The sequence below is a fragment of the Cornus florida genome, unplaced genomic scaffold (genome assembly GCF_030987335.1).
Source record: "Cornus florida cultivar Cherokee Brave unplaced genomic scaffold, ASM3098733v1 CherokeeBrave_3.0.0_Hap2_Chr11, whole genome shotgun sequence".
NCBI classification, from domain to species: Eukaryota; Viridiplantae; Streptophyta; class Magnoliopsida; order Cornales; family Cornaceae; genus Cornus; species Cornus florida.
Window position 1 is genome coordinate 82999156 of NW_026775581.1, and position 21196 is coordinate 83020351.

The 21196-nt window shown below is 36.8% G+C and overlaps 1 long non-coding RNA gene and 1 pseudogene across 1 annotated transcript; one reads left to right on the forward strand and one right to left on the reverse strand.

The window, feature by feature from the left end:
• Positions 1-2741: 2741 nt before the first annotated feature.
• On the reverse strand, positions 2742-4240 carry LOC132284662 (uncharacterized). The gene is made up of 2 exons (XR_009472334.1): positions 3384-4240; positions 2742-3261 (listed from the first exon to the last, which is right to left on the reverse strand). It is a non-coding gene; the product is annotated as an uncharacterized LOC132284662 (long non-coding RNA).
• A 13782-nt stretch (positions 4241-18022) lies between these two features.
• LOC132287356 (small nucleolar RNA R71) lies at positions 18023-18121 on the forward strand (annotated as a pseudogene).
• The last annotated feature ends 3075 nt before the right edge of the window (positions 18122-21196 follow it).

A 21196-nucleotide genomic window follows, 5' to 3' on the forward strand; every position in this document is an offset into this window, starting at 1 on the left:
GACTTGATCATGTAACTGATCAGGAGGATATTGCAATAAAATAAAATAAAAAATCAGACTGATCACTTCATGTTAAGATCAATCCTTGGAACACAACTAGTGCTTCGAGAAATCTTTGATGACAACGGGTGCTTAGAAATTCTCTTCTCGCAGCTTTTTTTTGCTATATTTCTCATTGCACATGTCAATGAGAGTTTTGGGTTGAGCCTGGTACTGTTGAACTCTTGACAAAATTTCTTGTGAGTGCGTAGAGCTTCTTCCATGGCTGTTCTCGGCCTTTCGTTTAGCCTCTCTTTTACAGCTTCGGAACAAAGGCCGCAAACCCACTTGTCAGAGTGAGTTGCCTTCACTTTTATGATGTACTTTGGAGTGCAATCCTCTTTGAGGCCACAGCATTCACATTCTACATGCTCAACTTCATCAATTGTAGCAAAGTTTTCAAAGTCCTTCCCAAATCTATCTGCTTGAAAGGAAACATCAGAGACTGTCTTCCTAAGCTTTTGCTGATCCTGTTAAATCAGAGAGAGAGAGAGAGAGAGTTCAACCATTAGCTCAATACACTAGCAAACAAAGGAGGGGTTACTGTAAGATTGCATGGAAATGATGTATATATATTGAGAGAAAAAAAATACTTGGGGTTCTTTAGAAAGTTTAAAAAAAAAAAAAAAAAAAAAAAAAAAAAATCACTTTGGTGTCATATCTTTAGCAGATGAATGCACAATGACACAGTGTGTGTGTGTGTGTGTGTGTGTGTGTGAGAGAGAGAGAGAGAGAGAGAGAGAGAGCTAATTAGCTCATTCTTTCAATTGTATAACACATGAAAGAAGAAGCATTTCTTTAGCACATGAATGCACAATGACACACTAAACCACCTTCAGCCATAGTGTGTGTGTGTGTGTGTGTGTGTGTTTGAGTAGAAATGAATCTACATACCATGAGAAGCAAAGAGATGGATTTCTTCTCTTGTAAGTGGTTTCTATGCTTTGTCTTACTGAGAGATGAGACAGTTTTGTTTGAAATGGGATGATCAAAAATGCTTTTTATAGTAGATAGAATCTATGAATTTCAAACAGATTGAAACAACAAAAGAATGTGAAATAATTAAAAGACAGGTATGAATATTGCTTTCAAACCTGCTGAGAAATTACCTTTACAGGTTGATATATATATCAGTATTTATTAAGAGTTGGAGGATTAATGCTTTTCATTGCCATTGGTGAACAAGTTGAACCACTAGGGCTATCTTTTAGTTGCAATTTGCAACTGGAGTGTTAGTACGTCCGATGATGCAAGCAGCTAATCACTACTAAAAATACAATTATTCTGGTGCTATATATGAGAGGAATGGACTTCTATATATATATATATGAACTGTCAGGAGTCAAAACAGTTTTCAATACATGGTTTCAGAGCTAAAATTATAAAAGAAAGTTTTCTAAAAACTTAACTTAATTTTGAGTGAATTAAAGAACATATCAATTTTCAAAATATTTTCAGTTTTTCAGTTATCAGAGAATGAAAAATGCTTTTCAAAAAACTGAACAAGTATTCCTATGTAAATATTATAGTATTATCATTTGAACTTACATAAATTGGAAACTTAAATTCTCAACTTTTTATAAACAATTTAAACAAATATATAAAACTAAGAGAGAGAGAAAGGTAATTAGTCCCCTGCTTTAGAATCTAATTATCATGGTGAGAGTTAGTGAGCTCCATTTGGTTGATTGATTTAAAATGAATGATTCAGATTTAATTGTCCAAGAGCTATAGCTTAAATTAAATCTTATAATTATTTAGGTGTTTAACAATATGCATAAATTAATTGGACTTGAGAATATTATAATGTTGGCATATCTTCTTATTTTCCTCTTTTTCTTTTTTGAATTGGTTCTTTGGAATTTGAATTTTTAATCTCTTTATTTCGATAAGTAAAGAAGTACCACTAAATTATAATTTTTGGTGATATAGTAAAGAATTTTGCACAATAATCTAAGTAATATATCTCTCTAATCTCATATCTAACATATTCTTGGCCACTTATGAAATTTTCAAATTAATCTAGTATCTATCCAATTGTTCCATAGAAGTGTTAAAATTTACTCTAAGAGAATAGAACATGTTGAATGAAAATTAGAGTACATGAATTTGAACAAAAAGTTTGGAATATAAACCACTAAAAGTTTCATGGAAATTTGAAATAAAGATAAAAGTACATGTAAGTCATGAAAAGTGAAACTTAAGGTAGTATGGTCCCCTGTCTATGTGCTACACATGAACAAAATCAAGATTCACGACCATAATGGAGGAAATAAAATGGGATGAGCAATGGTGAAAGATGGTGACGATAATCATGATAAGGATGACATCAGCACATGGGTTTGGGCCGGCATTGGGCCAGACGATATTGAGGTTAGTCTATTTCAAATAGGTCCAGAGGAGGGCCCATTAAATGACTATGGTGACCAAATCTTAGTAACATCATCACATGGGCACTGTTTTGTTTTATTTTATTTGTAAAAGTTATTTCTCATTTCTTACTCTCCTGGTGAAATGGGCACATATTATCGTCTCTCATCTGCTAACACAATTTAATTTCTCTTCCTTTTAATATGGTTATATCAAAGAATCTAAGTGGGGTCGTGTGCAAAAAATACCCCTCAAGTATGCGCATATTACACCCTTTACGTACAAAAAACACCACTCAAGTTTTAATTTGGTGCAATCAAGTTCCTATGACATATTTAAAACCAAAATTTATTAAAATACCCTCAGTCAACAATTTTTTAAAATATAGAAAAATACAAAATTTTGTAAAAAGATAAAAAAGGATAATAAACAGTGGCTTTGTCTTTTTGCACACCATTCTGCAATTCGTGTCTGAGTTTCAAACCGCTGTTTCCACCGCCATGACCGTCCCGATCGGTGGCTTCGACCAGAGCCAGAAACCCCATCTTCAGCCGATGTCAAAATTAAAACCCCTCCTCTCCTCTGTAAGCCAGGAACCTCATCTTCGGCCGCCGTCAAAATTAAAACCCCTCCTCTCCTCTGTAAGCCAGGAACCTCATCTTCGGCCGCCGTCAAAATTAAAACCCCTCCTCTCCTCTGTAAGCCTCCGATTTTGTCTTCATTATCACCTCCCATTCCTCTCTCGCTCTCTCAAGAACCACAATACAACACCCTAGAAGCGCCTTCCCTCGAAGAACCGTATATACCCACCTGTCCAATACTATCTAGGAGAAAAATTAAAACGACTCTTACCTACAGTTAAGAATAAAGAGATTATCATCCAATGATTCATCAGAGGCCAAGGAAACAAAAAAGATTCTGAGTTCAATTCATCAGACTAGCATTGTCAACGTCTCTCTTCATCCAAAGCTTACCCATGATCCAGCTCCAAAGAGAATCACTTTTTTTACTAGCATTGTCGATCGGATAGAGTGTCTCCAAAACCCTCCTCTTCATATCAGCCCTCCTGATGGCATGGTTGTTCAGTGTCGGATATGAACACAAGTTACAAAATAAATGCAGAATTAATTATTGGAAGATATTAAAAATAAGAGAAGTAATAGCATATATAGTAACATCATAACAGAAAATGTCCCAGCACCTCCTTTTTTCCAAATTTTAAGATCAAAAAATCAAAAGGAGAAATAATCGCATAAATCAATGCAAAAAATTCTGAAACAAATCACACATACCCACTTGTCCAACTCTTCTGTTTCATATAAATCTCTCTCTCTATCTTTCAAGAAAAAACAGAGCAACCCCATATACCCACTTATCCAACTTTTCTGTTTCATATAAATCCGACTCTCTGTCTAGCTTGTTGCAGAAGAGAGATGGTGCGATATCAGAAATACCATCAGCTAAGAAAAGGTGAAGTGGCTGTTTTCGAAGAAGATGAGGAGTCACAAGCCTTTGTTTTTGTCTTTGGAAACTCTGCTTACAACAACAAGAGAGCAGGGCCTAAACAATCCAATTCAACTTCCTCAATTTGGATCCTAACTGGACTCAAAATTTTAGTTGGTTTAGAGTTCCTGTCATTGATAAAAAATAAAAAATAAAAAATAAAAAATAAAATAAAAATGGTCTTTTCTGTTATGTTTAGATTGAGTTTTACAGGGGGTGGAGAGAGAAGAATGGGCATATTAGGAAAATTAAAAGGGTAAAATGGGTATTACAATATTAATTTGTCATATTTCTAACAGATGGGTAATTTTGCACAATTTTAAAAGATTAGAGATGTTTATTGCACACTTTTTTAAATAGAGAATAAAAATGCTACATAAAGTATACTTGAGGGGTATTTTCTGCACTTGCACCATCTAATTGACATGATTACTAAGATCATTCTTATTGTTTCTAGGATCTTTTTAGAATGTTAGTTTTATAATTTTTAGTATACTATATTAGGTAAAAGTATGAATGGAATTCTGAAATATTCTTATGATAGTTCTGGAAAATTAGTGTGCGCAATTCAATTTTAACAATATCCATCGTCTATTTTGGAAGTGAAAGGTTATAGTGATAAATAATAATGTATACCAAGTAAAATTGGAAAAGAAAATGTGAGAATTTATTTTGTTTTAAACCAACTTGATTAAAAGTAAGTTGTAACCTGAGTCTTTAAAGATTCAAAAGTATACAGGCTTTCAAATGAAAGAAATAAATACATATGTTTATTAAGAGGATTTCATCGTGAATCAAACACAATAGTAGGAGCACTTCTGACCTTTTAGTAACTTAAGAATAATTTTTCTAATTCGGCAACATGAGCCAACTACTTTAATACCCCCACGCAAAGAGAAATACAATTGACAATCTGAAAGAATGTGGTACGTGTGAAGTGTTGCTAGATGATGCTAATGAAAAAATGATAAGTAAAAACAAGTTTGGTTGAATTTAAATTGAGTTTTTAATTTAAACTACGTGAAGGTTTCAACTACGGAATAACTATGTCAACCGGATATTTATAAAAGAAGCTGGAAAAGCCGTTGCAAGAGAACTCGACAAAAACATCGGGCCTGTTTAGTTTGTAATTATGAAAACAGTTTTCTGTTTTGAGAAAAACTTCTAAAAAAAAAAAAAAACAAAAAAAACCTCGATCTGCTTGGTTTAGTTTTTTAAAAACTTAATTATAAAAATACTTTTTTTTAAATAATAGTCTTATATTATTATCAGAAAACTGTTAATCTATTTTCTGAGTTTCCCATAACTGTTTTTAGAGTTACAAATCTAGCAAGTCCTTATTTTCATCATGTAACTTTTACGTTATTTCCTTGTACTGTTTTCTTTTTCCATGTATTTTACTTTCTTGCAATTTCTATAGGAGTAGTTTCCTAGTTTGTATCAAATTCCTTTACATGTAACTCTTGTAATGGAATTATGCTTATGAAATAAAACCAGACGCTTGGCTTTGTCCCCTTTTGTTTTATTTTATGAGTTTCATGATGAAACTCCTGTGCAGTTTCCTTTGCTCCCTTCATCAATTTCATTTTATATTTGTAACAACCCACTCTACCACATAGTATGATATTATTCACTTTGGGCCTGAGCCCACAAGGTTTTGCTCTTAAGTTTTATCCCAAAAATGCCCCATACCAATTAGAGATAACATCACCACATAAAAGCATTTCACATTTCCCTTACCCAGGCGATGTGGGATTGTGCACTCGTAACTCGCCCAGTGTAGTAGCCTGTCAGTGCCTCGCACCTGCCCTCAAAGTCACCACAATCACCTCCTCTATTGGGGCCTAATGTCATCGTTGGCCACACTTCCGGCTGGGTCAGGCTCTTATACTATTTATAATGACCCACTCTATCACATGATATGATATTGTCCGCTTTGAGCCTGAATTTGCACGGTTTTGCTCTTGGGTTTTATCTCAAAATAGCTCATACCAATTGGAGATAACACCACCACATAAAAGTACTTCACCTTTCTCTTACCCAGACAATATGGGATTGTGCACCCGTAACTCGCCTAGTGTGATAGTCTGCTAATGCCTCGCACCCGCCCACGACATACCTGTCCACAAGGTCGCCACAAAGTATCGATATACTTAGAATGAAATTCTGAAATATTCTTATGATAGTTCTGAAAAATTAGTGTGAGCAATTCAATTGTAATAATATTCATTATCTATTGAGGAGGTGAAAGGTTATAAATAAGAGTGATAAATAATAATATACACCAAGTATAGTTGGAAAAGAAAATGTGAGAATTTCTTTGTTTTCGTCGGCTGACAATTGTTGATTCAACCAAGCTAGAGAAACCAACTTGATTAAAAGAAAATTGTCACCTGAGTTTTAAATATTCTGAGGATTTTATCGTGAATGAAGTTAAATGTGATACCTCTCGATTCTAGAGCCATGAGTGATCAAGTCCGAGTACAGATCCGAGGGACACCAAACAATCAATATATAAACAAGTAGGAATACAAACTGAAATAAGAATAAATTAATAATACGCTGAAAGAATTCTAAAATAAAAATCCTCAAACTTTAAATAATAAATTAATATTATTTAAATCCTTCAAATCCGTACAACTTGGGAATCCATCTAGTGGACCCCTAATAATTCCAAATGAACAATAAATACAAAACCAAAATCCAAAACTAAAATAAGAAAGGAAATCATACGTAATTAGAAGAGTGAGTGTCTGTATCTGCATCCACACGATCAAGCCCTAAGCCTGGTACTGACGAACACCTAAAAAATAAGAGTGGGTCAGGCCCACATGCAAGTTTCATCCTACTACAATCCGTACATAAACCAGATACGCAGATACATCCTAGATAGTTCGGCAACATATAAAATAGTCCATATATATATACACACTATAGGATGCTCACTAGCATATAACATAGTTCAACATGGGTAGAAGGTGACATATAAAACGCGCTTTCCAACGGCCAAGTACCTAGACCTACCATGGAACATCAGCTATATCTAGCTACTCACCCTTGCGATATACGCACCCTAACCGTGATCAGGAGACTCAAGCTCGTATCACGGTACCATAAGTATATATATAAATTCCTTCCTAATGCAGAAAAATAGAATAAATATCCATTATGTCGTTCAACTACTTCAGTTGACAGGACATGCATCCATGTAGGATTTAACTATTTTAGTTAATCCATTCCGTATGTATGAAGAGGTAGGACTTAGCTTTTTGATCTAATCCATCTCCGATATGCTACCGTCCCATACCGGTGCATATAATGCATATGATCCTAGAATGATGCACATTCCAAATGAACATCAAGTAAATCCAGAAACCAACATAATAGAAATCAGATATTGATAAGATCCTATCATGCATCCAGTATATAATTATAATCATAAATCTTCCTTTTAAATTGTTAAAATAATAATAAACAATTTAAACCATCATTTTCCATATAATTGTCAGAATAGAAATTTAATATAGTTCATCAATTAACTTCCATACCATGTTATAATGATTATCAGAATTATAAACTGAGCAACATTATACTAGAATTCCCAACCAATTCTTCCATACTAGTTCATTTTTTTTTTTCTAAAACGAAGATTAGCATTTAAAACCTTCTCAATCCTTGACGGCATATAAATTAATCTTTAAATCTTATGACGTCCTTTAAACTCCCAATTATAAATCATGTGTCTGATATAATGACACTCAGAAGTCTAGACGGAGTACATTATATGAAGTCCCAATAGTATTTTAATACTAGTTCGTTTAATTTGCTAGAACAACCACTAGTAATCAAACTTCCATATTTCGTGACAACATGTAAATTATTGTTAAATTTCATGGAGTCCATTAACACAGTATAAACCAACATTCATGACCTTCATTAAATTTTATATAAATATCATTTATATAAAATCTAAAACATAACTCTCATACCAGTCCATTTAGTTTGCTCAACAAACTAAAAACTAAGTCTTCCTTCTTACTTGGTAGCATGCATAATTTTCTTTAAATATCATGATACCCCTTTTCCAGATCATAAACCAATATTCCTGGGTCTTTAAATATGTTATATATATTATTTTAAAAACCCCAAATTAAATTTCAGTATTGCATTTTAGCCCATGCAGTCCGAAAAACCACCAAAACCACTTACTGGGCATTTATAAAAGGTAGAGGAGGCTCCAATTTTAGGTTGAGAAGGCTCCAATTTTAGGTTGAGAAGGCTCCAATTTAAGTTGAGGTGGCTCCAATTTTAAGTAGAGAAGGCTACACTCCTCTTAGAGCCGCTTCTACATCATGTGGAGCTGGCTCCACTTCAATGGAGCCGCCTCCATTGAAGGGTAGAGCCGTCTCCATTCTCTCAACCTCCATTTTTTCCTTCTCCGGCGTGTTCCAGACCCTCTGTCTTCCATTACTAGGGTCCCTAAGCGTCTAACTAGATCCCAACACATTCCCAACATGTATACTACACAATATGTATCATAAATTTCAATTAAAAACATCTAATTATGTAGCACAATTCAAGATTACACAATTTACATAAAACTGTTGTAATTTAAAATTGACATAGAATCTGGATCAGTTTTAAAAATAGCATGCAATCCAACTATCAGTTTTAAAAGTTGAATTAATCCCTGGAGACTATAAAGAATGCACAGAACACAAGTTTACAGAAAGGAGATAGAATCAAACTTGCCTTTAGGTTTTGGTTTGAAACCTTTCAACGTCATCTCTCAATTTTCTGACGACTGCCGCCTACCGGCAAACCTCCTACTGCTCTGTTTCAATCCCACAAACTGGTCCGCCGTCCTACCATAAGCTTAAGAGTGAAATTTAAGGCGAGGGCAAAGAGTTTTACATTTATAGAAGCCACTATTACCTTCACTAAAAATATAGCTAGGGTGAATAGGGATCTTCCCAAGGGATTGTGAGGATCGAACAAAGTCGTGGAATCGCTATTAGGGCTAGTAGGTCGAGTGATCAAACAATTGGTTGGTTGGTTGATTAGAGAACAACTAAATTAAACTAAGTGATAACAAGAGAATGCAACTAAGAGTAAGTAAGAGAGAGAGAAGAGTATTGGGGTTTAGAGATCACCACCAAGCAATGCATTTCTATACCGTTGACAAGTGACTAATGAGGGCAAATGGTGTGTTGCAATATTGGTATGTGTGTGTGTTTGGTTGATTCAACAAGTAAGAATGACTAGTTAAGCATGTATTGTCTAAACATCATGTGAAAGGCACAATATATCTAAGTAATGAAGCATATATTGTCTAAACAACATGTGAAAGGCACAATAGATCAAAACAAGTCATTAATCCTTTCATTAAGCTCACAATCCAAATATAACATAAGGTTAGAGGCATATGCTACTTGCATTCAAAAGCTTGGATCATCAAACAACAAGCATGGATTGTCCTCCCATTTAACACTACACTACAACTACACTACATCTACATTACTAGCGTGAAAATAAACTAGGGGAGAGGCACAATCCATCAAGGAATAAGTAGGAACCATCAAGAGAATCACAAGAGCATTCCTTTAAGCACTATGTTTTGACAATCTCCAAATCTATAGCATCAATACACATAGACATGCATCAAAAACACAAAATCTAGAGACAAGCGCATGGACATCTATTCTAGCATACATAGACATATGGATAGAATGAAATGATCAATTGGAAGCATTAAACCACATAAATCATTGAATAAACAAGATCTATATATATTAAAGTGTTAAAACATTAATTATAACACTAATCCCTCAATAATACACAAGATTAAAATATAGAAAGCACGCTTGGGGCTAACTCTATCCCCAAAAGGATGTCTAGCCACTCATGGTGATGATGCTCCAACCCTCAAGGACTCCATGGAAGAAATCTGCTCCTTGTTGATGAAGAACTCCAATGGTGTCTCTAGCCTCCTCCTCCTCTAAGCTTGCTCTCCAAAAGATTATATGAAAATGATATTAGCTCGCTTTGTAAAAAGCAATCCTTATACTTATATAGGTAGGTCAAATAACACCCAAAATGAGCTGGGGTCGTGCACACAATATTCCCTAATGATTGGATAAAGGACAACTTTCAATGAGATGGAAATTTAACTTTTTTCGCACTGGAGGAAGTTCGATCGATCGAACCTTAGACTTGGATCGATCAAACTGGTTGAGATCCATCGAACTTAGACTGGATCGATCCAACTGGTTAAACTTTTTGGGAAAAGACAAATCCGAGATATTTTGGGAGATATTTTTGGGAGAAGGACAAAAGTGGTTAGTGGGTGGTACAACTGTGGATAGAATCAATCATTTGAATAAGGACAAAAGTGTTCGATCGATCGAAGGGTGGTGTTAGATCGATCGAACTTTGGACTTTTTGCTTTTGGGCCAAGGCTTGGATCTATCTTGAAGTGCTGAGATCGATCAGTATTTGATCGATCGAACTTTGCTGCTTCCCACCTTTGGCTCCATTTGCTTTCTTCTTTTTCCACTTTGCTCCTTTCTTTGTTTAATCCCAGAATTGCTTCAATTAAGCTCTTATTTGGCTGAGTTAGCTTATTTTTGGGATAAGTGCTTGAAAATAGAAATAATACGAAATCAATCTAAAACGGTAAAGTAAGATAGATAAAGGTACTAGAATGCCTAAGCTTAAGGGGTTTAAGTACGCACTTTTCAGCGCTCATCACACCCGAAACTTAAATATTGCTAGTCCCTAGTAATGAACTAGAAAGTAAAGGAATGAAATGAATAACTATACAAGTATGAATCTAGATAACAATAAATGGATAACGCCACTTTCGTAGGGAACACGATTGCACTTAGCACATGCAACAAGCCTTTTAAACCCCTAGGTTACCCCTAGTGGACGAGTGAAGTCTCGTGAAGGTTTCCAGAAATGGTACCCACAAACATTAAGCTCATTCTTTCAAAAGAGGCACCAATATTGCAAACAAGCATTGGGAGAAAACTACCTTAAGTATGCAATTTTTCAAACATTTCCAAGCAATCTCTCAAAATCTCAACATCAAGAAGCAAGTATGGTCCTCCACACATCAAGAAAATGATCATGCAAATCAAAACAACTCTAGAATTCTTTTGAGTGGATCGGCATCAAATGTTTTGCTATCTAAGCCAACTAAAAAATTAATCACATCCTTACCCTCAAACTATCACACAAATCTAGTACCGATCATCAAAACAAAAAGTGGACCTTTTATTAAAGCTTCATTCATCTGGGTGCGCTAATTCTTTTCACACTTTTTTTTTTTTTTTTTTTTTTTAAGGATCAAAGATGGAATCATGGTGTAATGTGTTAATCTCTTAAGCTTTCTAGCGATTCATGAGGTCGAGCGTTAGGTCAATGACTCCCAAACCAGACGGCTTTAGGGCATTAGGCATTCAAATACCCCTACAAACTTACAAGCTCAAATCAACTAGGCTACAAATCAAGACAACCTCCATCTAATCATTTCCCACTTCTCACCTTTTGGGAGAAGTCCTCACTTTTTATTGCTTTTGCAACTTTTTTTTTTTTTTTTTTGTAAGCAAGTTCAATTATAAACCTAGAGTTTGGGCCCTCCACCTTTCAACATGAGAAGTTCAGTGCTTGATGAGGCTAGAATCCCGGCTACTTAGTGAAAAGGGGTTGTTATCCACCTTTATCAAGAATGAAAGCTTTCAATGCATTACTAACTCAATTGGGATATAACCAATTCAATAATCAACAAAGCATGTACCCCACAAATGAATGTTAGTGTGCGCCTGTGCTAGTGTAGAATCCTAGAATGAATCTCAAAACAATCACAAAGTCAAGATGATGTGAACCATAAGTGCAAGCAAGATATCAATCTTTCGAAAAATTTACTCCTAAATGACATCCATAAGACATACAAGGAGTATTGGACTCTCAAGTCAAGTAATTTTTAAATTTTAAGCAATATAGTCCTCCACAGATCAAAATCATAGCTAGATATGGACCAATCATAGAAATATCCATCAAATACACAAGTCATGCTCAAAATTTTGAAATTTAAAGTTAACACTGCAAAACACCATTCCCCCCAAACTTAAATGGCACAATGTCCTCAATGTGCAAAGAAAACAAAGGAAAGAGTATACCAGTGCAACTAAGGCATAGAATGATCGGGACTGAAGTATCCGAAGTGGGTGGCATGGCCCCCCCAAACTTGGGATGAACTGTGGTTCTGAAAATTGGCACTTGGATAAACTCATCAGATAACAAAATGAGATAATCAATGCACAGTGGACATGCAAGTGTAAATGGGATAAATAAATAAAGAAATGAGAGAGGTATATTGGTGGTCCTGAAAATTGGGTAGCACTCTTTTAATGAAGTCACTGTGATGCACCTGATGGAGTCAAACATATAGATATGGGAATATAATATATGACATCCACAATAAAAACAGATATATATAAAAAAATAAAGTACTGGTACATCAAAAGATCTAAGCCGACAGACCGGCTACAAAAACAATAATGTACAGTGACAAAAGTAAAGTATTAATAGGAGAGAGGGATCATGAGATAGAATGAACTGGGAACTCAGGAGGATGAGGTAGGACGGGCAGGTCGAGCTCCGCGGATATCTCTGGATAGATCTCGGAACATGGTAGCAACATCCGTGCGGAAGGCAGCAAAATCAGCTCTGTGGGCTTTAAGATCAGCTTGTATGGCAACAACAGCATCCTCAAGAGTCTGCAGGCATACTCCAAAGCCGGGGGTCAGATTTGGAGTCTCAGGCATAGATGAATCAGAAGAAAGCTCCTGAGTCTACTCCTGCTCATGAATGGGTGACCCAGCTGGAGAGTACTGCTCTGTGGCGTCTGTAGGGCGCTCTAAGTCAATATCTATATACTCGGCAACTGGATCAACTGGTGCGTCGTCCGCTACAGGATCTGTTGCTGCTGCCTCTACTGCTGCCTGTGCCTCCTCCTCTGCCTTTAGCTTCTATGCAGTCACTACTGCGTGGTCCTACAGTCTAAAAACAATGGCGTTGTAGCTCTTAGTCCAGTCCTTCTTCAGAAAGTGACAGAAACCTCTCTCGGGGTGCTCCCGAGGGTGAATAGGGTAGCGCTGGTCTATAAGAATCTAGGTGATGAGGTGGCTGAATGGGAGAGACTTAGCCAGTCCGGGCGTCTCCTTGCTGATGTACTCGTCATATAGCTTCCTCATCACGCTCCAGATGAGCGCAGGAATGGACACCCAGTGCCCGGTGTAGAAGGCATAGAGGGCTGTCAAATAATCCCCCCTCTGCTAAATCTTGTGCCCTGCCATGTAAATGTTCCAGAAGAGCACGGAATCAATAAACCAAAGGTCATCTGGAAGGAATGTCTGAGTGGCGAAGGTCTCGCCATTGGCATGGTGACCTGTAAGAAAGACCGCCATATCGGCGTAAAAAGACCTATATAGCCTCGGATATGTGTCCTGAAGCTCTAGAGGACAACGGTGTGGGCAGTGGCAAGAGCGGGCTAGTGAATCCACTGTGATGGTGATCTGATGGCCATCTACAGAAGTGACCAGCTCTGCTGTGGTATGCGGGGATGGTCAAAGGTTCTGGTAGAACAACCGTACCAACCGCGGGTAGACCGGCTCTGTGACTGGGGCAAGAATAGCTGTCAGGCCCCTCTGAATGATGTCATGGTAAGCGGATCGGGTCGGCACCGATCTGGAGAAAAAGGCCGTGTCGAGCACTGACTCATGGTTGACCATCATATACGCATATCTAGGCACGGGCCTATCACGCTCCTGGGCTGGCTGAGCTGGTACGGGTGAATGCTCAGCTCTAGCATATGGTGGAGATGGTGATGGAGTAAATGCAGGATGAGCCACAGAGGTGGATGGCATATGGTCATCCTCAGTCTCATGAGATGGTGACTAAGGTAGGGTAGCCTGTACTGGCTCCTCCTGTGCATGAGAGGGCTCTGCTGGCTCCTCTGTACATGGTCTGATATGTCGGTGGGCCCTGTGTTGCCTGTTGGCAATGGTCTTCCTCTTAACCATGGCCTGCAAAAAGAAAAAGAAAAACTTGCAATGGGAGTTAATGCCAGAATAAGAAATTTAAAGCACAATATAGAAACATTTATGTCAAGTAAAAATAGACAAAACAGATATGACATGAATCTATGCAAGTGGCAGGATATGAAACATGCTAAACAATGTAAGTATGAAATGCATCCAACATGGAATATCACAGGCATTGGGCATATATGAGATAGCATGAACATAAGGCATGATGAATGAAGTGTGTGTGAGATCTGTGAAGTTTGATCGATCAGAAAAAGAAGTGAGATCGATCACAAAAGTTGGATCGATCGAAAATAAGTGAGATCAATTTCGCTACTTCGATCGATCTGAGACATGAGTTCGATCGCTCTCTCAAGATCGATTTGAGATACAAGTTCGATTGATCGAACTGTGCGATGAATGTAAACAGTCACAGATCTATGACTTTGGAAGCATGGGGCCCACACGAACATGTTCGTGGGCCCTTCAACACAACAAAGCATCCAATCCCATCACCCAATCATGGCCCATCCTCCCAAACACATATATATACATACGAATCATATACACTTATATATAAACATGGAAACTTAGTGCTTTGAAGCTTCAAAAATGGAGATTCAATCATGAAAATGGCATAGATTTGACACATAGAGTATGTATGGATGAGATTGAGGCTTATATGAACATGAGATGCTCGGATCTTACCTCAAATCGAAGGGAGAAGAGTGGATGCGAAGGTTGGATGAGATCCGAGATAAGAGAGGTGGATGTGAAGCTTAGATCTTGTCGGAGAACTCGCCGGAGATGAAAGAGATGAGGTTGCACAGTGACGACGAAGAGGGGTTAGGGTTTGAAGGGTTGGATCGATCTTGAGACCCTTCAGGTCTATTTTAAAAACATTTCCGACAGAGTTCGATCGATCAAACTTTAACTGAGATCGATCGAACTTTGATGAACTCTCTTCAAAGTATTTTTGGATTTTTGAAATTTTTGAAAAATGCAAAACTAAAATGAAAAATTAAAATTAAAATTAAAAATCGTAAAATAAAATAAAATATTTTTGGTTTTTTTTTTGAATAATTGATAATAATTAAAACTAAATAAACTAAAATATTTTTGTATTTTTGAAAACTTTTTGAAAAATAAAATAAAATAAAATGAAATGAAAATTAAACAAAATAAAATAAAAATGAAAATATTTTGGATTTTTTTAAAATTCGAAAATTCAAACAATGAAATGAAGAACTGAGATCGATCGATCGATCAGACAAAGAGCAAAAATATGTAGGTTTTTGGCTCAGAAATTTGGCTAAGTGTTGGAACTTGAAGATCGATCGAACTTGGAAGTTGGATCGATCTAAGAACTTCAGATCGATCTTGAAATGTTTCGATCGATGAGACAGAGAGGAAAAATATGCAGGTTGATACAGGTTCAAAATTTTTCTAAGTGCTGAATTATGAGATCGATCGAACTTTGAAGTTGGATCGATCTAAGAATAAGTTCGAACGATGGGGCAGAAAGGTGATTTGGATGTAGGTTTCGGCAGGTCAAAAATTTTTCTAAGTATTGGATGCAGAATGGAGTTCGATCGATTGAACTCAGGTTTAAGATCGATTGAACTATGCAGAATGCTCAATAATGACATGAAAGCTCATGCAATCCTCACCAAAGTTCCTTTCAATGCATATGAGAACCAAAAACAAGTATCTAGACTTCGCAAGAAATGAAATGAAAGATAGAAATGAGGGAGGAATAGGGTTTTGACACCCTACGAAATGTCTTTGCTAGTCTTTAACGTCTCTAGTAAGACATTGGGCTCTTTTAGCCCGGATCAAAGATCTTATAATGCATCCCCTCCTTGTTGGGGTGATAGATGTTTTGAACTCCACCCAACAAATGGTTCTTTGAAGAACTTGTTGGATTAAGCTCAAAAGAAACTTTTGATCCTTTGTCATGCAATCACAACCTTTGGGCTTCCATGCCCTTTCAAAGCAATAATTTGAAATAAGACTATTAGAATGCAAGGTTGAAAATGATCCTTTGGAAGTTTTGGTCTTACACAAAAGCTCATGTCCTTGACATTAAAGATCATGACATTTATCTACAACATTAACCTCTCCTTCATATTTGTCAAATGAATTGGGTGTGGGATTAAAGATATTCAACTTCACCTTCATGTGGCCAAATGAGATCTTCATTATCCCTGTCCTACAATTGATGTTGGCATTAGCGGTTGCCAAAAAAGGACGGCTAAGGATAACGGGAATTTGGCTCTTAGGATTGGGGACCGATTCTGTGTCAATGACAACGAAATCAAAGGGAAGGAAGAATTTTGTCAATCTTAATCAAAACATCCTCAATTATACCCCTAGGCTTCTTAATGGATCGATCGGTAAGTTGTAAAACTACCGATGTCGGTTTCAATTCACCTAGGCCCAATTTGACATAAGCCGAGTATGGAAGAAGGTTAACACTTGCTCCTAAGTCAAGAAGCGCCCGATTAATGATATGACCACCAATAATGCATGATGTAGTGGGTGAACTAGGGTCCTTAAACTTTGAAAGAGTGTTATGTTGCAAAATTGAGCTTACTTGCAGGGTCAAAACCACTTTTCTTGGTGTTTGGCTCTTGTTCTTCCACTTTTGGGTGCACAAGTCTTTCAAGAATTTAGCATAAACCGGAATTTACTTGATTGCATCCAATATTAAAAGATTGACTTTCACTTGCCTAAACATTTCCATAATTTCATTGGTTTTTTCCTTTTGCTTGTCTTTTGAAATGGATCCTTTTAAGGCATCCGGAAATAGAACTTTTGGTTAAAACACTTTTTCAGAATTTTCTTTTGAACTCCCTTCAACACAAGAAATTTTCAAATCATTTTGTTTCAAATAATTTTTCAGCAAAACTTCTTCAACATCATTTTTCAAAACTTCTTTTTCAAACACATTTTTCAAGACTTTCTCATTCACAAGATCATGTACATGCAATGAAGAAGGAATGGAATGTGAAACGGGAAGGGTGACAACTTGAGGTTGCACCGGTTCACTCTCTTTATTGGACATTTCAACTTGATTGTCCACAATTCTACCACTTCGCAAGGTAGTCACCGCATTAACATGTTCAATGGTGTGGCCTTCCGATGAGGAATGGGTTTCCACAATACAGTGTTGCTTAGGTGGGGCATTAATAGGCATATTTCCCTTCTCTCTTGCATTGAGAGTGCTTGTTATTTGCCTTACTTGGGTTTTTAGCTTCGCAATAGATTGAGAGTGAGAATGAAGCAATTGAGTGTTAGCCTCTAAAGTGTCCAAAGCATTCAAAACTTTTTCTTCAAAGGCGGGACTTTTAGTATTTCCTTGGGAATAAGATTGGTTGGGAAAATGAGAATTAGCAAATTGATTCCCTTGTGATTGATAAGGTCTATAGCCTTGGGATCCTTGGTTTTAAAGTAGAGGTGGAATGTACTCTTGGGAAGGATTTGAGCCCTCTCTTTGGTTTTTCCAAGGGAAATTCGGATGATTCCTCCAACTTGGATTATAATGAGTACCATAAGGATTGTTCCCTTGGTTCACAAAAGTTGCATTGACTTGTTCATTAGGTTTATTTTGCACTTGTCCGTGAAGACAATGAGAAGTAGAATGAAGAACACTAGAACAAGTCATACATATTTTATTTGATGCACGATGAGAATGGTTAGGGAAGGAAGATACTTGGTTCGCCGAGTTTTGGTTAACAAAAAATTGATCAAACCTTTAAGATAAATACTTCATTTCGGCGGCTATTTCATTTGAATGGTCGACTTGATGTAAGCCAACACTCTTCCTACCTTGTGAATTTATACCATTCTTGGATGATAATGTTCTATGCAAAGAATTTTCACTCATGCTCTCATAAAGACGCCACACGTCATCCTCATGCCTATCAATGTATGAGCCACCCATGGAAGCATCAACCATACCCTCATAATTGTCCGGTAAGCTCTCGTAGAAATATTGAACTAATTGCCATTTGGGCATGTCATGATGTGGACACTTCCTAAGCAATTCATTGAAGCGTTCCCATGCCTCATGAAACGTTTCTCCATCCCCATGTGAAAATTCTCGAATTGAGGTTCTCATGGCATTGGTCTTTGAAACTGGATAGTACTTTTTCAAGAACTCTTATTGCATTTCTACCCAAGAAGTGATTGAAAAAGGCCTAAGATTGTTAAACCAATACTTTGCCTTATCTTTTAAGGTGAATGAAAAAAGCTTAAGTCTTAAAACCTCTTTCAGCATGTCCGTATATTTTACGGTGGAACATATTTCAAGAAACTCATCTAAATGCTTGTAAGGTTCTTCAGTTGGAAGTCCATGATAATTAGGAAGCATTTGAATGATTTGTGGCTTAATTTCATAATGATGTGCTCTAAATGGAGGCAATTGGATGCATGTAGGTGCATTATATTCATTAGTCACATAATGGTCTCTTAAACCAAGAGGTGGATTAGCTACTTGAGGTGCAACATGAACACCTTGGTTTTGAATTCCTTGATTGATGATGGGAGGTTGTGGAGCATACATTGGCCTTGGCATTCCGTATGGCACTTGGCCTTGTTGTTGTGGTGGTTGGTGAATGAATGGCTTAGGCACGCCTAATGGTACTTATATGTTCTCATTATGCACATTTGGATAAAGAATACCTTGTTGGTCTATATGACCAAGGTCCTCAACATGATCATCATTACGGTCATCCATTGATAAATTGGTTCTATTTGAACTTCCTGTTCCCTTAGGATTTCTAACGATGGATTCAAGATGCAAATCAAGAGGGATAAGAGTGGGTCTCAATGAACGACGTCCATGCATGCATAATGCAAAACACAACAAGCACAAAGAATGAAAAACACTATGCCTTCACAACAATGCAATTAGACTTCTTCCACAAACACTTTCATACTCCCATACTTTAACAACAATGATGCAAAGAACAATTAAAAACAAGCCTCCACGCGGGCCGACGATTTAACTAAGGGATTGAGTAAAGAAAGTCTCACAAAGGTCCTTTAGCACTTCAACTCCAAATTTAAAGCTTAGCTTAGCAAATTTTTTAAATTTTAGCTTTTTACTCTCTTTGCTTGATTGAATGCTCCTTTGCTTGCTTTCACTCCAACAATGCACCTAGTTAAGTAAAAACAACACAATAAGTAATCAAAAAGAAAAATAAAAAAATAAAGTAAAGACACGATCAAAAGAGTACTAATCCTAATTGATTCCACAAATCCGGCGTTGCCTAATCAAATCAATCAATCCCCGGTAACGGCGCCAAAAACTATGGTCCGTCGTCCTACCATAAGCTTAAGAGTGTGAAATTTAAGGCGAGGGCCAAGAGTTTTACATTTATAGAAGCCACTACTACCTTCACTAAAAATATAGCTAGGGCGAGTAGGGATCGTCCCAAGGGATTATGAGGATCGAACAAAGTCGTGCAATCGCTATTAGGGCTAGTAGGTCGAGTGATCAAACAATTGGTTGGTTGGTTGATTAGAGAACAACTAAATTAAACTAAGTGATAACAAGAGAATGCAACTAAGAGTAAGTAAGAGAGAGAGAAGAGTACTGGGGTTTAGAGATCACCACCAAGCAATGCATTTCTATACCGTTGACAAGTGACTAATGAGGACAAATGGTGTGTTACAATATTGGTGTGTGTGTGTGTGTGTTTGGTTGATTCAACAAGCAAAGATGATTAGTTAAGCATGTATTGTCTAAACATCATGTGAAAGGCACAATATATCTAAATAATGAAGCATATATTGTCTAAACAACATGTGAAAGGCACAATAGATCAAAACAAGTCATTAATCATTTCATTAAGCTCACAATCCAAATATAACATAAAGTTAGAGACATATGCTACTTGCATTCAAAAGCTTGGATCATCAAACAACAAGCATGGATTGTCCTCCCATTTAACACTACACTACAACTATACTACTAGCATGAAAATAAACTAGGGGAGAGGCACAATCCATCAAGGATTAAGTATGAACCATCAAGAGAATCACAAGAGCATTCCTCTAAGCACTATGTTTTGACAATCTCCAAATCTATAGCATCAATACACATAGACATGCATCAATAACACAAAATCTAGAGACAAGCATATGAACATCTATTCTAACATACATAGACATATGGATAGAATGAAATGATCAATTGGAAGCATTAAACCACATAAATCATTGAATAAACAAGATCTATATATATTAAAGTGTCAAAACATTAATTACAACACTAATCCCTCAATAATACACAAGATTAAGATATAAAAAGCATGCTTGGGGCTAACTCTAGCCCCAAGAAAATGTCTAGCCACTCATGGTGATGTTGCTCTAACCCTCAAGGGCTAACTCCATGGAAGAAATCTGCTCCCTGTTGATGAAGAAATACAATGGTGTCTCTAGCCTCCTCCTCCTCTAAGCTTGCTCTCCAAAAGATGATATGAAAATCATATTAGCTTGCTTTGTAAAAAGCAGTCCTTATCCTTATATAGGTAGGTCAAATGACACCCAAAATGAGCTGGGGTCGTGTACACAATATTCCCTAATGATTGGATAAAGGACAACTTTCAATGAGATGGAAATTTAACTTTTTTCGCACTGGAGGAAGTTCGATCGATCGAACGTTGGACTTGGATCGATCGAACTAGCTGAGATCCATCGAACTTAGGCTGGATCGATCCAACTGGTTGACCTTTTTGGGAAAAGACAAATCTGAGATATTTTGGGAGATATTTTTAGGAAAAGGACAAAAGTTGTTAGTGGGTAGTACAATTATGGATAGGATCAATCATTTGAATAAGGACAAAAGTGTTCGATCGATCGAAGGGTGGTGTTGCATCGATCAAACTTTGGACTTTTTGTTTTTAGGCCAAGGCTTGGATCTATCTTGAAGTGCTGAGATCGATCAGTGTTCGATCGATCAAACCTTGAAGTTGGATCGATCGAACTTTGCTGCATCCCACATTTGGCTCCATTTGCGTTCTTCTTTCTTCACTTTGTTCCTTTCTTTGTTTAATCCCAGAATTGCTTCAATTAAGCTCTTATTTGGCTGAGTTAGCTTATTTTTGGGTTAAGTGCCTGAAAATGAAAATAATACGAAATCAATCTAAAACGGTAAAGTAAGATAGATAAAGGTACTATAATGC